General features: G+C 44.1%; 1 protein-coding gene across 3 annotated transcripts in view; it reads left to right on the top strand.

Annotated features, from left to right (window-relative positions):
* The first annotated feature begins 1166 nt into the window (after nt 1–1166).
* The window catches only part of CREB5 (cAMP responsive element binding protein 5), a 412389-nt gene continuing 397226 nt past the window's right edge, over nt 1167–16329 (top strand). The window contains exon 1 of one of the 3 annotated variants that reach the window (XM_033420594.2): nt 1167–1234. The gene's annotated coding sequence lies outside the window, so the exon portion shown is untranslated. The remainder of the gene's footprint in view (nt 1235–16329) is intronic. The other 2 variants (XM_033420592.2, XM_033420593.2) reach the window with 2 other exon arrangements.

The following is a 16329-nucleotide window of genomic DNA, read 5'->3' as shown; positions in this document are numbered from 1 at the left end:
CCTGTAAAATGGGGATAATTATAACACCTGCCCTATTTCTGCTCCTTGTGCTGGGCTGTTGTGAGAATCAAGGGAGTTAGTTCCACGTGGGTGCAATTGCTTTGTAAAGTGTGAGCTGCCGCGAGGATGACAGTGGTCGTCTGGGATATGCTGAAATTTAGCCTGTGCCTTCCCTTTGAGTCCGACTCACAGAGAGAACATCTGAATGGAAGTTAAGCTGAGGATGGTGATGGTGACTTGGCTGATGATGAAAGCGCCTGACTCCTCCTCTCAAGGAATTGTCGGGAAGATACTGCAGACCAGGGGCCCGGATCCTGCATTCTGGCTCTGCCACTTGCCAGCCTGTGAGCTTGGGCGAGTTACAGACGAGGCTCTGGAAGTGATCGCCAAGGGCCCTTCCGGCTCTGACGCTGAGTCTAAATCAGTCTCATCACTTGGCTCTAGCTGTGATTCACCTTCCCCCCCACCCCCCAGGAGCAACTCTCGTTCCAGCTTCTCACACGCGAGAAGCAGGGGTCTTGGAAAGGGTGGGGGCAGTGTATTCCAAGTGAGTGTGCACAATAAAGAAGTTATTCCTTTGGAAGTGAGGTGGAGAGGGGCGGGTGCGGGGCGGGCGGTGAAAAGGGGTGTCGAATGAGTGCTCTGAGAAGCCAGGATGCAGGGAACATTGTAATGAGGTCACGACTGTCGCAGGCAAAAAGGAGCTGGACATCTGCTGGTGGGGGAAGGGGGAGCGTCCTGCATTTCTGTTTGGAGAAAGTCTCTTCCGGCATTCTTCAGCACCCCCTCCCCACCTCTCCCCATCCCCACACCTTTCAAACGCTACCAGGCCCTCGTCACGGGACAGCCCGTGTCCCTGCCTGAAACCATGAGGATTGTTTCCAAGCTGACTCACACCACTAATGTCAGGGAGCCGTGTCACACGGCGCTGGGCTCTGCAAGCTGTTGCTTGCGCGGTCGCCACTGCCGCCGCCGCTACCCCGCGGGTGCACCAGGGTCCGCTCTTGGGGCGGGGGCGGGGCGGGGCCGGGGCGCGGCCCGCCCCCTCGGCGCGCCGGCCCCGCCCCTCCCTCCCTCCCCCACGGACCGCAATGATTTAGAAGTTCAGGAATCCCACGTGACGTCACCGGGGGGGTGATGTAATGCACTCTAAATAGAATGTATTGTAATCTTTGCTCAGTCCAACGTGGTCCCTTCACCCGGGCTCCGCTCTTGCCTTCTCCACACTTGTTTGGTAAGTTCCTAAAAATACGGCTCGGCCACATCTGGGGCTTTTGCATTTAGACACTTTTGTTGCACTTGCCGCGGGAGCCATCTCGGGAGCGTACTTGTTTGCAGGGGTTGGTTCTCGGCAGCAGCCGCGAGGTTACTTGGTCCAGTGGGCAGGTCGCAGGGCAAGGAGTAGGGAAGATGCGATGCATTTTTTTTGGAGGGTGATCTGTGTTTGTAAACACTTTGGCGGACCAGAGGGAAGTCCGGCCTCAAATGCTGGTGGACTGTGGAATCGGCTGTGTCCTGAGGCTATCCCAGAGACCCCACGCCGTGTCCGTCCCGGAGCGCGTCTTGGTGGCCGCCGCGCCGTGCGACTGGAGGGATGCTAACGTGGAACGAGCGCCGTGTCCGCCCCGGCGTGCGTGCGTGTGTGGGAGCGCGCGTGCGTTTCCCTGACACGGGGAACAGTTATGAATCGGGGGTGTGTGTTTGCCTCCAGAGACCTGGCAAGGTGCGGAACCCTCCAGAAGTGCGGTCAAGCGGCGGCAGCGGCGGCGGCAGCGGAGACGGCGAGCCAGGAACCTCCCCCCGCGTCCCCAACTTCCCGGTGATGCGGCGGAACCCCCGGAGAAAGTTTGCAAACTTCCAGCGGGCGCGGCGAGGACGCCGGGTCACCTAGGGGGCGGACGGGCCGGCGGGCGCACGGGGGGCTAGCTCCCTCCCGGGTGCCAAGCCTGCTGCTGCCACCTCTTCCGCAGAGCTGCCCACCGCAGGTGGTGGGCGCGCGCGCCGGGGGAGGGGACATCGTCCTTGGAGGGCACTTGGCTTTCACTCCAGGCGCGGAAGGCTCGAGCGTGGCGAGGCTCTCCTCGCCTTCACTCCTCCAGCCGCCTCTTGCCTCTGTCCGGTTCTCGCTGGCATCATTACCTCTTCCCCGCCGCTGCCCCAAATGACAGCTCCCGCTTTTGCCGCGGCGGCGCGGTGGCAGTTCTCAGGACCCGGCGGCAGAGTCTTCCTCTCCAGCAGATTCTCCACGGAATCGCTTAAAACTTTTCAAGACGTTCTTAGAGGGGCAAGACGCACAAAGGAACCAAGGAGATGTTTTCTTCCGGCGGCTGCATCCCGCTTTTCCTTTGCTATAGATTTATTTCGAGGAGGTAGTGGGGAGGTATCTGGTAGATAAAGCCTCTGATCTAGCCCACCCCAACTTTCCCTGAACGAGTGCAGCCTCCACATGAGGCTTGTTCAAGGCCAGGAACTGAAGTGGGCTGCTTGTAGATTTCGTTGTCAGAGTCCGCTGAGTGTTTGATTTTTATTTTTCCCTCCCTCTCTGACATGTGTCAAGGAATAAAGGCTGAATACAGGTCCATTACGTCATTCTGCAGGCCAGTAAGTGTTTGATTAACAGCTTCAGATACTCAAGGGTTGGGGGCTTAGAAGTGCTGACAAAGCAACAATGCTTTCCGCCCCCAGCCCCCAACGTACTAGTACAATCGCCAGTTCCCTGGGCATCTTTATTGCCCTCTCCTCCCGGACCCCTCCTTCTCCACCCCTTCTCCCGCCCACACTGTTATCACTCTGGCCCTGCCTCCGCCTTTTACTGCTTTCTCTGGGGAGATCACAGTCCCCGGAGTGAGGGTAAGAGCTTCTGGTGGCTGAGGGGAGCGCGGTGCCTGCTCAGCGCACACACAATCTGCCCTTTTCTATTATTTAAGAAAGGCACCAGCGAGCTCGCTTCTCCAGGGCAAAAATGCTCAACTCTGATAGAAAAGGCATCTCAGGAAATGTTTAGAGACATTATGATAATACAGTGTCCCTGTGGTGACTTAGGAAAACAACACACTCGCTGCAAGCAAAGTACTTAATTTTACATAGCGCCTTCCTCAGACCGGTTATCCGAAGAGGGATGATTGAGGATGCTGACTCAACCAAATTTAGCCAAAGGCTCAAGACTAAACGTTTCATTTCCAAAGTGAGGGAATGTGAGTCGTCGAACCCAAAGTACCATACAATAAATTGGTGCGTGTGTTTTAACCTTAAGTTTCTATATTTAAAGAGGAAGTTAAATACTAAGTCATTGAATTGAGTCAGAATCCACGTATCTGGCAGTTGAAATAAAAATACTGTGTGTGACATGTTTAAGGGGATAAAAGTAAAAAGAACTCGGGGATGGGGGCGCTGCAGTGTGCAGCAGAAATCAAACAAGAGATTTCCTAACAGGCTTTTTGATGGGGGGTGGGGGGGTGCAGAAGATTTGAGTGCTCTCTGATTTGGAGTTGGTGAAAGCTAAATAAAGGAAAATTTATATTCTGAGTATGTGGGAATTTCTTGAAGAACACATGTTTTGTTATAATCAGATCTACTTTCTTCAGCATGAAAGCCATGCTGTAGAGTAGGCATTTGTGAAACTCCTGTCTGGGGTCTAATTGACATCCTTCCCCAAGTTTGTGGCAGTATTTATTATTTATTCACATCTAGAGATGAAATAGTATAACCTCCACACAATACGTGTGCATCTAAAATGTTAAACTCCTTGTTTGTGATGCATACATAGACCTAAAGGGGAAAATGGCCCGGGTCACCAGCACTGGAGAGTGTGATTAATGATCAGTGATTTAGTGATCAGTGATTAGTGGTTTTATTCAAACTGTTACCTCTGACCAGAAGCACACATCAGAGGATTAACAGGCTCTTTAGATAAATGCTCATTAGTGGAAGGGGAAAAGCAAAGATAATAGGCATGCACCCAGGGACAACTTTCGAAGAAAATCATTCCCCGTCTTCAGAATAATAAGCTCTATTAACAGAAAGCCCTTTTAATTTAAAACTTGCTTTTATCTTGTAAATCAAAGTTAGATGTAAAAGTTTGTAGTGCCATTATAACCTAAATTTTCCCATATCCACTAGATGTGGATTATCTCAGTAGCGATATTTTTTTTATTTAAATAAACAATTGAACCTTTAGAGCAGCTGAACTCTGACAAGTCCTTAAGTCCCAGGGTTTGAAGGTGTCCCCCCTTCTGGAATGGAGAGTGCAGCTTGCTAACTAGATGGCGCAGTGTTATTTGGTGTTCTGTGCTGTGTCGTGCAGGAGTCTGAAGGAGCAAGTAGCTGCTTGCGAGGTGTTCTTCAATACTTACAACAAAGTTGATTCTGTGTAAGGTTGGAGGCTAGACAGTTCTACAAGTTTTTAGTCACATTTTCCATGTCAGTTAAATCTGGGGAGTTCAAGGCTCCTGGAAAAATTAGTCTCATTACTAAAAGAAATTTAGAGCCCGAAGGAGAGGAGGTACGGGAGTCCAGGAGGTACCCCTGGGCTGCAGAAGTGATTGTAAAATACCAGACCTGTTCTTTTTTTTTTTTTTTTTTTCTTACTGAGAGCTAGTTTCACAGTCTTGAGGTCTGAACTATTGAGGCAATACTCAAAGCTTTATTTTCTTCCTAATCTTGCTGGGGAAAAAGAAGATACTAGAAAGAAAGGAAGAAAAAATTTGATTTGGTGTCTGCAGGAAGCAACACGTTGCTGATTTTATTCTACAGATAATGGTAAGGTGATGTTTATTACACTTATTAAGCAGAAAGGGAACTTTGTAGTTGGTTCCAGGAGAACGATCTTGTAGTTTCATAGGTGAGATTCACAAATGGAATTCTTACTTTACACTGACTTTTAATGTTGCTTTTGTAGTTTTCTGGGACTTGATAGCATTTTGTTGGAAGGTTTTGTGTGTGTGTGTGTGTGTGTGTGTGTGTGTGTGTGTGTGAATAAGACCATTATTTCCTGGGTAAAATAATGTTCATGAGCATGGGAAGTGCAGTGGGGAAGCTACAAAGCATGTGAAATAATATGCCAGGTAAGAATTCTCTTTTCCACAAGCTTTCCTGAGATTTTTATTTTTCAACTTTACTCAGACTAAACTTGTTTACTCAGTTGATATCTTCCAGCCAACTGGTTTTGACTGTAAATTGCTGATATCCATAAATTGCTTGTCAATCAGAAGTCAGTTGTGACCTTATATAGTTTATATATGAGCAGAGAGCTAATTAGAACATTCCCACAAAAAAGTGGAAACAGTGCCTTTATTTTTATATCTTTGTGATGTCGCAGCTTTTGTTCGAATAAGGGGTTAAGTGCATAGTAGTTTGTTAGATTTTCCCTGTATAGCTTTTCAATGACAGTAAGTTGAAGATTTTTGTTACGATTATTTGTTGCTATTATTTCCCACACCTGTGGATTCAAAACCAATCAGTTGTAGACTTTCCGTGGCTGTGTTCATACTAACGTCAGGTTCCTGCTCTCCTGATTTCTTGCTATAATTTGCTGTTTAGCAATGATGCACCACCATCCTATAGTGTTTCCTTAGCATTTCTTTGCTTCTGATTAAGCTGAAAATTATTTTGTGGGGGTGTGTGTGTGTGTGATGTTCACTGGATCACCAAGATGTGAATTTTGTGTCACATTTTGTAGTTGGTTTTCTTCTGGTTATGTTGTTAGATTAAAATTGGGGATTTGAGTGGACTTATTATTTTAGTCATCTTTTTTTCTTCTTCTTCTTCACTTCAAAGCAGTGCTGTTAGCCACAAAATTAATGTGATCATGGCTGGTGTTTCCCATCTATATGCTTCTTTTGCTTCTTCCAAATTGGATTTCTACAGCAATTTAAGATCTTTTTTTAGAGGCAGCTTTCTTGGATGAAGATGGAACAGTGATCTCAGTCAATTCATTATCTTGTCCAGTTTGACTACCAGCTGTATTATGGGAATCAACCAATGCTTTTATAAATTAGTGTTTAAAAATTTAAATCTAGGACTATTTCTCTGAATCCTATTTAAGAAAATTACACAGTTGAGATAAGGTAATAAACTGGGGTGGGGGGGGACCAGCTCCAAATATTTAAATGTGAGAAAGAAGCACTTTTAGATATGCTAAACAGACTTAAAGAACCTTTTTGTGTTGCTATTTGTAAACTAAATAAGCTATCTACTTTATGGCATTGCTTTAAATAGAAACTCTGACACTTTAAAAATGACATCATGTTTAATGTTTTCACTAAAAAGTTCTTACATTTTGTAATTAGGGAAAAAAATGGGCAATTAGTGTTTTTTGAGGATCCATTAGTATTTCATTGTTGGGAATCACAAATCATGGATTTAATGTAAGAAAAGAGAAGAGAGAGAGAAGGCTTTTACAAGTGTCCAGGTAATACTGGTAGTACTGTTGCAGAAACAAAAGTAAAATTTTTTCAAGCTCTTACTGAGACTCTGGTACCTTCAAAATAAAACGCTAAAAGTTTAGGGTAAATTCCTGAATGTATAAGATGTTACAGTGACATTTCCATATTTCATTCCTCCAAGCTCACTCTGTTGCCCATTTATCTTTTCCGAGAAATAGATCAGAATCAACTTAACACTTTAAAAGTACATATTTTAGCTGCTTCCTTCTACTTCCTCAAGGTTCATATTTGTAATCTGTACCCTAAGATTAACAAGGATTGAAAACTACCAGGTTGGCATTTGGCTTGAACTAAACTTAGTAAGAGTTCCTCTTGGCTTAGGGGTTCTGATGTGAAGTAGGCTTGTGTGATAGCATTAAGCAGAGCTGGAACTGGAGGGAGTCTTCTTATTGATAGAGCAAGCTCGTCACTTTGCAGAGGAAAATCTCGGGCCTGGTGGCTCTCCTGGCTCATCTAAGGCTGAGAGCTGGAGAGTGCCAAACGGAGCCTAGAAGCTGGGTCCCTGCCTCCAGGTTGGGTGGTCTTTCCGTGTGTCAGGCCGTAAATGCCCTTGTCCTGAAGGAAGCATAACCATGGCTTTGGATGCTTTGCTCTTTTCAAGCCTTTTGATCACTAACCTTTCAATGACAAATTTTTATCAGATCTTTTGAATGAATGCCCTGACCATAGAAACTATAGTTTCTTTTTTCTTTTTTTTATAAATTTATTTTTATTTACTTATTTTTGGCTGCATTGGGTCTTTGTTGCTGCGCGCGGGCTTTGTCTAGCTGCGGCGAGCAGGGGCTACTCTTCGTTGCGGTGCGTGGGCCTCTCATTGCCGTGGCTTCTCTTGTTGCAGAGGACGGGCTTTAGGCGTGAGGGCTTCAGTAGTTCTGGCACGTGAGCTCTAGAGCGCAGGCCCAGTAGCTGTGGCGCACGGGCTTAGCTGCTCTGCGGCATGTCGGATCTTCCTGGACCAGGGCTTGAACCCGTGTCGCCTGCATTGGCAGGCGGATTCTTAACCACTGCGCCACCAGGGAAGCCCAACCTATAGTTTCTATTCTGGTTATTTTTATATATCTGCAATGTTGATTTTTCTAATATTGGCCTCCTTAGTTGAAGGCCGCTCTTCTTCTTTACCAATACGATTAGACATGCCCTGTAAAACTACACCATTCAGATTTCATTTGAGACTAAAGGCCAGGCAAAACAAAAAATGGTCTATAGGACTGTCTCAGAATAAGGCAGTAACTTCCTTTACTTCCTGTCTTTTCTTTTTCATCTCTGAGGAAGGGATCCAAAAAATTCTTAAAGTTAAAATAAATAATCTTTCTTTTTGTTGAATAGAGTAACAAGTGCTGTTTTCACGCTGGCAGATGCGCGTTTGCCTAGGATCCGTCTGTAATATATTATCTTTCCAGGCTGGTGTATATGAGAGTGTTTAGAGGTGAATAAGGAATGAGTTGAGTCTGGAAGTATGCTGTTCGAGGTTTGAATGGCAAAACTTGACTAATCATAACTAATAGAATTCATGCATGCAACATAGGGGGCTCCAGAGCACCAAACATTTGATTTAAGATGATGTTTAGGTTTTGTTGTATTTAGGATGGAGCACAAGAATATCTCAGCAGAAATCTTGAATGCATCTACTGTGTGTGTTGTTTGGCCTGACCCACAGTTTTCCTTTCCAGCTCTTTGCATGAACACTTTAATATCAGAATTTAGGTCTCTTTTATTCTTTGATTACACTGAGGAGCCCCTGTGTTGCATGATTTCTCAAATATAACACATTTCAGCCAGTTTTATGCAGTTCTCTCTCTGCTGGCTTCCCAAGGGGGGAAAACCACACGAAACAAAAAACATCTTTGTTTTTGTTTGAATTAGCTGATTATTAGAAGAAATACATTTTATCTCCGTTTGCCAGATCTGGTGGGACCATTTTACTTTGTCAAAACAAGATTTTCTTCTTTAAGTCAACTATAATGCTGTTCGGCTTCTGAATGACCAGGTACTAATCCATGCACCAGAGGTAGAAGGCTTTGAGGATAAAGACCACTTCTAGCAGGGTACCTAGGTATGACGAGGTGTGCCATTATGAAGAGCTGATTTGCCTCACTGCAATGACAGCATTGTCCACAAAAACATTGCCTTCTGGAAGGAAAGAAATATTATAGGCTCAGACTTCTAAATTTTGAGCAGGGGCTGATGCTGTGCTGAAGATGACCCTCAGAATGTTGAGGGTCTCCATGGTGATTTATTAAACTGCAGCAGGATAAAATATTCACAGGCTAGAACTTGACCATCTACATCTTAAAAACCTTAATAGTCCTCTTCACTTATTCTCTGTATTTTCCTTATGCTAATGTTTTTCTAGATTTATTTTTTTATTTTAATTTTTTATTTTAATTTTTAAATTTTTTTTATTTTTGCGGTACGCGGGCCTCTCTCTGTTGTGGCCTCTCCCGTTGCGGAGCACAGCCTCCGGACGCACAGGCTCAGAGGCCATGGCTCACGGGCCCAGCCGCTCCGCGGCATGTGGGATCTTCCCGGACCGGGGCACGAACCCGTGTCTCCTGTATTGGCAGGCAGACTCTCAACCACTGCGCCACCAGGGAAGCCCTAGATTTATTTTTTAACATCCATTCTAGTTACTGTGCTTTCATGAGTAACCCTGCAATAACAAATCGCAAGTGTGTGCACAGCAGAGAGGGGATATTTTTCCATAAGCAAAATAGATTTCAGTATCAAACCTTAGAAGAAACAATTAGCAAGACAAAAGAAAGAAAGGTTTGAAATCCGATTGGTGGCATGCCAGGCTCTGCCATTCCTAGCTCTGCAACAGTGTGGTTTAAGGCAACAGGAAAAGCCTGAGAGGCCAGAAGAGGGTATCCCCAAAGTGCTGCCTCGAACTCATTATGCTTCCCTGCCTCAGTTTCTTCATTTGTGATAAAGGAGTGTTGGTCTTGACCATCACTCTCCAACAGTGGGAGCCACAAATGCAAGCCACATATGTAATTTTAAATGTTCCAGTAGCCACATTAAAAATAGTTTAAAAAATCAAACAGGTGATGTTAATTTTAATAATTTTATTTAACCTAATATATCTGAAATATTATCATTTCAACATATAATCAATATAAAAATGTTGATGAGATACTTTATGATTTGGAGCGGGGGGGGTACTAAGTCTTTGAAGTCTGGTGTGTGTTTATAATTACCCCACATTTCAATTCGGACTAGTCAAGTTTCAAGTGTTCATAGCCACATGTACCAGTGACTATGGTGTCAGGCAATGTAAATCTATAGGCTGTATCAATGCTTCTAATCCAGGCAGCCCAACAGAACCACCTGTGGAGTTTATAAAAAAAAATACTAATACCTTCCCTGTCCTGTCCATTTTGACTTACTTGGTTTGGGGTGGGGGCCTGGGCCTCTATATTTTTTAAAAGCTCCAGAAATGCTTCTGAAGTTTAGCCAGGGCTGAGAATTGCAATTCTAACTGATCACTAAGGAATCTTCTACTCTAATATTCCATGATTCTATTTAAGGAAAGGGATTGCAGTAAAGCATTCAGAGTTCAAAGGGCAACAAGCGGTTATTATTAGTGTGCTGCACTCTACAAAACATGTTTAAGAAAATGTAATTAATACAAATTAAAGTGTGCAGATTAAATATTTTAGAAGATAATTCTTGGTACCACAGATGAGCTCGGTTTTGTGTACGTTTCAGATATGGATTGTTTGCTTCCTGAGAAATCTTAATTTAGGATTTGGTTTGCACGCAGACTCTTCGAAACCCTCCGTTTTGGAAGAGGTCAAGATCACCACATTTCAGTTATTTTGCTAGCTTACTTCTTTGCCCCAGATACTACTTGCCTTTAGCTGGTTTTGGAGGGATGCTTTTACTCGATTTGAGACATCTGGATCCCCTTGTGTTTCTTCCCTCTAAGCTTTTAAAAAGCTTCGTGTCAGACCAAACTTGCTGTCTGCTCATGTCAAGATGTTAGTTGTAACCCCCCCAGACTTAAAGTGTTCCTTCTATTTGTCATCCTTTAAATACTAGAGAATCAATATTTCTCAGTACACACCAGAATGTTTTCCTTTAATAATCTTTTGAACAATATACCAGCTTGCGCATTCAGTAAATGATGCGAATAACCCCAAAATAAAAAATAATAATTTCCAAACTCCTCACCCATCTTTTTTTGAAGTCAACAAACAGCATTGTTTGTGGAGGAGAGGAGAGACCTCAGGGACGGTCCCTTGTGACTTCATGCTGCCGAGAGCCTCTGCATTCCCACATTCGTGAGTCATTTCACCCTGAACCTCTCTCCTTATCCCCTGCATAGCAGTCTGGTTCCAAGTACATGTCTCTCTAACCATGAGCTTTTTAAACGTGACTTTAAACCTTTTTTAGCTACAAAGCTACACGTTTCTCTACATTTTGTGGTGGTAATATTTGTGTTTTCTGTAATACCATTCATCGGGAGAATTTTAAGCTCCGTTCATTAACACACAGCTTTTTTTTTTATAAGTATTTTTTAAAAATTTTATTTAATTAATTAATTAATTTATTTTTGGCTGTGTTGGGTCTTTGTTTCTGTGCAAGGGCTTTCTCTAGTTGCGGCAGGTGGGGGCCACTCTTAATCGCGGTGCGCGGGCCTCACGCTATCGTGTCCTCTCTTGTTGCGGAGCACAGGCTCCAGACGCACAGGCTCAGTAGTTGTGGCTCATGGGCCTGGTGGCTCCGCGGGCATGTGGGATCTTTCACGGATCAGGGCTTGAACCATGTCCCCTGCATTGGCAGGCAGATTCTCAACCACTGAGCCACCAGGGAAGACCAACACACAGTTTTTTGTTTGTTTGTTTGTTTGTTTTCTGTACGCGGGCCACTCACTGTTGTGGCCTCTCCCGTTGCGGAGCGCAGGCTCAGCGGCCATGGCTCACGGGCCCAGCCGCTCCACGGCATGTGGGATCTTCCCGGACCGGGGCATGAACCCGTGTCCCCTGCATCGGCAGGCGGGCTCTCAACCACTGCGCCACCGGGGAAGCCCCACACAGCTTTAATTCCCATTTTATAGATGGAGAAGCTGAGAGACTGATACTGTGTTCGTTAATTAGAAGGTGATCAGTGTGAGCTAAAAGCTCGTGTTTATTAGTGCCTAAATATAAGCACTGCTCTGGATGGCTTCCAGATGGGGAGTTCCCAATTGTGTATATTATTGCATTTGTCTTTGAATTTATAAATAATGTTCTTTCTGATACTTTTCCATGCACTATTTTTGCATCAATGATTTCTCTGCTAACTCTTACTTCCCAGCTTCAGGCTACATGTACAGACCTGGACTGATTAACAAATACATATGGGTATATCAACCTCTTAACATGGGATCTGCTCTAAAAGTTGCTGGAGACATCTGTTACAAACCTGTGTTTTTGGTGGTATCTAGGGAAACTTTCTTCAGGCTAGTTTGTGATTGACTGTTAGAGGACTTTGTGGAGAGACTATGAGATTAAAGATGTAAACTGTTAAACTCTTTTGGGTATTGAAAGGAAAGGGTTTTAGGTATTCATTTATTGAGCAAAATAGACTTTAGCCCTAGCTCTTGAATTGTCTTTAATAAAACATTTTAACTCTTGTTTTACCAGTGTCCTGTCTTCATACTTGACCTGGAGCCATGTGCTTTGGAGTATTCGGTTTTTGTTTTCTCCTAATAATGACTAGGGTTGGACTTAGTCATTTGCAGTCTCTGTCTACACCTCTGTATTTTCAGTGGATGAGATACAAGGTGGGATTAATAGTGTGATCTGTGACCAGTGCCAGGGAGGGGCCACTTTGGGTCCCTTTCTAAGCATTATACTAACGTTAAAGTAATTTTAATGACCACACATATATGTGGTTACGGTGGTTAAACTTGTATATAAACAAAAACCTTAGCCGGTGAAGACCAGGATGTTATTGGCATATATACTTGTAAATGTGATTATCATCTTTTTTAGGATGCCCATGGATAAATTGTTCCTCCTTTTGAGCAATTGATTTAGATACATATATTGGTGATTAAAAGATATTGCTAGATTAAAAAAATTGAAGCCATCTTTTAAGACACTCTTCTTTTCTAATAAGGCCTGCCTAAGCTCACATTGTTTACAATTTCATCTTCCAGCTTTGTGAAGCCAGATGACTAACAACCACCATTCTAGTGCTGTGTTGGTGGATGTCGTCAAAGATGATGGTGCACAGTGTTTTGGCACCACGAAGCAGCGTGTAATTTGAAATTGTACTTTTTGCTAAATACCCATGCTAATCTTCAAACCATTCAAAACATTAAAAAACAAAACAAAACAGTGATCTCTTCCCATTGGATGGAGGTAGTTCTGGCAGAGAAGCACAAGTATTTTTTTCATGTGCCTCAGAAGCACTCAGAAAAATCAGGGAAGGAAAAAAATTACACATAATTGCTTGATATGCCCTTTTGGGAGGGACATTCTTAAGACAGGCAGGTTAACCCTTTAACTCAAGATTCATTTTTACCCTTTCCAGGAAATATGCTTTTTTTTTTTTTTTTTTAATTCCTGAAGCAAAAAAACTGTAGTATCTTTAAAAGGAAGGCTGTAAATGGATGCTTAATCTTTACTTAACATTTAGCAGATATTTTAGGAGGTATATTTAGGAACTCTTATATTCCTTTACATAGTTCTTGTTATTTAAGAACTATGATTTTATTTAAGAACTATGTATTTAAGAACTATGTATTTTATTATTGAAAAATAGAGGATTCTGGAGATTGGTTGCACGACAGTGTGAATATACTGAACACTACTGAACTGTGTACTTGAAAATTGTTAACACAGTAAATTTTGCTATGTGTATTTTACCATGATTTAAACAAAAAGGAGGGATAAGGTTTGCTTGTACCCATTCCCAGGATAGAGAAATACAAGGCATAGACCACTTGTTCTAAGTTAGGTATAGCAGCTTTAGTGTCTTAATGGGAGGAACAGAAATCTAAAGAGGACTTCTGTACTTCAGGCCAATGCAGAGAGGTGACAGATGTGCGATGTGATTCTGACATATTGGAAAATCCAGGGAGGACAATAATTAGATACGCGGCTCAGATTGTCTCTTTTCTGGAGACTGGCTCGGATCTGGATGCATCCTATATATAGAAAACTGTATCATTTAGTTTGAAAATCACACACCATTTGGCATTATTTAAATACCTCTCTTTGTATTGACTTGATTGCCTTTCTCAGTGCAAGGATATGTTCAACTAGAGCAGTGAAAAAACAGAGCCTTTGGTTTCTGTAAGGGAATAGAAACCCACACCTCTCCTCCCCTTCCCCCCTGTCCTTCCTTCCTGCCTTTATCAGCTATTTACCGAGCATCTATTACGTGCCAGGTACTAGGGATACATGATCGAAACCCAACGCAGTCCCTCTCCTCCCAGATCTTAACCGGTAGGAGAGACACCAAATAGGTCCTTGCAACAGAATGTTGTGGGAGGGTGAGGGGATGCAGGTCTGGAGGCAGAAAGCCCAGTGAGGGTGCTAGTGTGGTTGTCCAGACAAGAGGTGATAGTGGCTTGAGCTGGGATGGTGCCAGATTCAAAAGCCATTTAAGAAATAGGATCAATATGACTGGAGAATTGATTAACTATTCGATAAGGGAAGGGAGAGGGGTTTATTCATTCTAAGGGAAGAGGGAGCCAGGCAGGAGAAGCCTGACCCAGTAATGAAGTCTGGACTGTCCTTTGTGGTGGTAGAGGAGGGGAGGGTTTCTGGCCCGGTGCCCCATGGGCTTGTGTCAGAGTCCTTGGAAGAGAACAAAAAATAACTGTGAACAAAAACTCAAAGAGCCACTATAACTAAAAGCTGTAGTGCAGGTGTTGGGTTGCAAGGCAGTGCAGCTTTGGCGTTTTGTGTCAGAGAGAGGGGCCTCACCCCTCAAGACAGCCACAGCTCTGGCACTCAGGGGGGGTCCAGTGCATGGCCAGGTATATTAGTTTGCTAGGCCTGCTGTAGCAAAGTACCATAAACTGGGTGGCTTAAACGATAGAAATTTATTCTCTCACAGTTCTGGAGGCTACAAGTCCAAAATCAAGATGTCAGCAGGATTGGTTCCTTCGGAGGGCTGTGTGGGAAAATTGTTCCAAGTCTCTCTCTCCGGCTTGTAGATGGCTGTCTTCGTGTCCAAATTTCCCCTTTTTATAAAGATGCCTATCGTATTGGAGTAGGGCCCACCCTGAAGACCTCACTTTACTTTGACTACCTCTGTAAAGACTTTATCTCCTATTAAAGTCACATTCTAGGGTACTGGAGATTTGGGGGACACAATTCAGCCCATAACAGTAAGTATGCCCATCAAGAAGGTAGCACCCTGGGCAAGTAGTACTGGGACCCTAAGGGAGCTGGCAGGTTGGGAGTTGTGGGAATCATAACCAGACATTTTTTTAGCACATGTTTAAAATAGACTTCTGATGGACCCCCAGAAAAACTTAGAACAAGCCTTCAGAGATGGGGGTCTATACATTACCAGGAATGGACAAAGTCAACAAAACAAGTCCATACTTTAAAATAGATGTATATATATTACACTGATGAATGAATTTGCTGATGTGGCCATTGTCCTTGGTTTGGCCTTGAATTTGTCTTCAGAGTTTGTGAAAGAGCAATGCCAAAAGGGCAGCACCAACTTTTAACCTTGAGAACAAAGAATGAAATACAACTGTAGTTTGTCACCCTGCCAGGCTTAACAACCGTTGTTTTTTTTTTTTTTTTTTTTTTTTTGCGTTACGTGGGCCTCTCACTGTTGTGGCCTCTCCCGCTGCGGAGCACAGGCTCCGGACGCGCAGGCCCAGCGGCCATGGCTCACGGGCCCAGCCGCTCCGCGGCACGCGGGATCCTCCCGGACCGGGGCACGAACCCGTGTCCCCCGCATCGGCAGGCGGACCCCCAACCACTGCGCCACCAGGGAAGCCCAACAACCGTTGTTTTGATGTGTTAATATTTACAGACAAGGACAAAAGCCACCAGTTCCCATAAGCAACAGACACATCAAGTTGAACATAGGTGTTTCAATGCAGGAAGAGAAGTAATTCTGCTTTTCTAATTGTTGATGGACAATTTATGCCTATGCGCTACCTCTGTTCTACACAATGAAAGCACAGAAGACAAAATTTCGTGTTTTAAAAATATATCATCCTAAAAAGACAAATAACCAATTTAAAAATGGGCAAAGGATCTGAATAGACAGTTCTACAAAGAAGATATACAAGTGGCCAGTAAGCACATGAAAAGATGTTCAACATCACTACCTATCAGGGAAATGCAAACCAAAACCACAGTGAGGGCTTCCCTGGTGGCGCAGTGGTTGAGAGTCCGCCTGCTGATTCAGGGGACGCGGGTTCGTGCCCCGGTCCGGGAAGATCCCACATGCCGCGGAGTGGCTGGGCCTGTGAGCCATGGCCGCTGAGCCTGCGCATCCAGAGGCTGTGCTCCGCAACAGGAGAGGCCACACAGTGACAGGCCCGCGTACCGCAAAAAAAAACCCACAAAAACACAGTGAGATTACCACTTCACACCCACTAGGATGACTATAATGAAAATGACAGACAATAGCAAGTGTTGATGAAGATGTGGAGAACCGGGAGCCCTCATACGTTGCTGGTGGGAGTGTCAGGTGGTGCAGTCACTTTGAAAAACAGTCTGGCAATTCCTCAAAAAATTAAACATAAACCTTATGATCTACCAATTCCACTCCTTGGTACACACCCAAGAGAAATGAAAACATATGTCCACACAAAAACTTGTACATAAATGTTCAGAGCAGGGTTATTCATAATAGGCAAAACATGGAAATAACCCAAAGTCCATCAACTGATGAGTAGATAAACAAAATGTGGTAT

The sequence above is a fragment of the Orcinus orca genome, chromosome 9, assembly GCF_937001465.1.
Source record: "Orcinus orca chromosome 9, mOrcOrc1.1, whole genome shotgun sequence".
NCBI classification, from domain to species: Eukaryota; Metazoa; Chordata; class Mammalia; order Artiodactyla; family Delphinidae; genus Orcinus; species Orcinus orca.
The sequence above is the reverse complement of the archived record's forward strand: the minus strand, read 5'-3'. Positions and strand labels throughout refer to the sequence as shown.